Consider the following 1,537-nt stretch of genomic DNA (forward strand, 5'->3'; position numbering starts at 1 on the left):
TGTGCCTGAGACGCAGGGTGACTCACAGATGAGAGGCACCGCACTGCACCGCTGTGTCTCCCACAAAAGTTCTCCATCCCTCACCAGATGGCTCCGTCAGAAGTTTTAATTCTCTAAGTGTGTTTCAATGTTACAGTTTTCAACCAGCAACACCTGCGTCATTAGCTTTTTTTTTGGTGAACATCTCAGCGGTCCTGTGCCGGAACTGGACCAAGCTATTTTCACCGTCGCTGGCTATCTGGGACCTCCGCAGCAAGGAAGTCATGAGACTTACGAACGCAGCTCTTCAGTCCTCTGCCAAACATGTGGGCTTGGTAGAGTAGAGGCCTCTGGAACTTTCCGCCGAGTTCTAAACACACTTTTAATGTGCATCTCATTCTTCTCTAAGTTGTTAAGTTCTAAGATTACCAGACTGTCAACTCTAACTGGAGCTCAGACGACAAACTCCATTAAAAGTAACATTTTGATTACGTGCTGACAGGATTAAGGGTAACGAGAAGTGGCAGTCCATCTGCAAAAATCTGACATCTCAATTAACATGAACCTCCCCCATGGCCTCTGAGATGCTGTGATGAGCTTGGGCAGGGTCGGCGCCAGAGAATAACGAGGTATTTTGTGCTACAAAAAAGGCAATAAAGATCATCATTCAGTCTTTGAATAAATGAAACAATATGGAAGATGGGCTTTTTTGGGCTTTATTTGTTCGTCGGGTATTCGTACTTGATAATTAAAACGAAACTTGAAGAAAAAAATACAGAGGACATGACCTTGGTGTCCTCAATGGTAGTTATGGCCATGGCTCCAGTTGCGCACCTGGTGTTGCTTCCCTTAACTACTGTAACTCACCACTAGTAGAGTTGCATTTGCCTACTCTTACTGCACAGCCTCTAGCGAGCACAGGCACAGTGACCCATTTGGGGGGCTTCCCCCAATATATATATATATATATATATATATATGTGTGTGTGTGTGTGTGTGAGAGAGAGAGTGCTTGTGTGTGAGTGTGTGTGTGTTTGTGTGTGTGTGTGTGTATATGTGTGTGTGTATGAGTGTGTGTGAGTGTGTGACGTACCACCGAAGTAGGACCCGTCGGACAGCTTCATGCCCAGAGTGCCCTTGGTGAGCACGTTGACCACACCGTGCTGGATGAAGTACATCTTCTTGCCGATGGTGCCCTCGCGGATGATGTAGTCTCCCGGCTGGAACACCTCGAAGCGCAGCTTGGTCAACATGGCCGTCACAAAGTTGGGCTCGGCGTTGGCAAACAGGGGCATGGAGGCCACCAGCTTACGGCAGTTAAAGTTGACGATCTCCTGCAAGGGGTGGGGGGGGGGGGGCAGAAAGAGTGTGTGAGAGATAGAGTGAGAGAGATGAAAAGAAGGGGAGAGGTCGGGGGAAGAGAGAGAGAGGGAGCGAGATGAAAAGAAGAGGAGAGGTGCAGAGTTCACAGGGCGACAGTACAGGAAAAGAGAGGGAGAGAGAGAGATGAAAAGAAGAGAGGTTCACAGCAGGACAATAGAGAGAGAAAGAACTGAGC

Source organism: Sardina pilchardus, chromosome 2, assembly GCF_963854185.1.
Source record: "Sardina pilchardus chromosome 2, fSarPil1.1, whole genome shotgun sequence".
Taxonomy (NCBI): Eukaryota; Metazoa; Chordata; class Actinopteri; order Clupeiformes; family Clupeidae; genus Sardina; species Sardina pilchardus.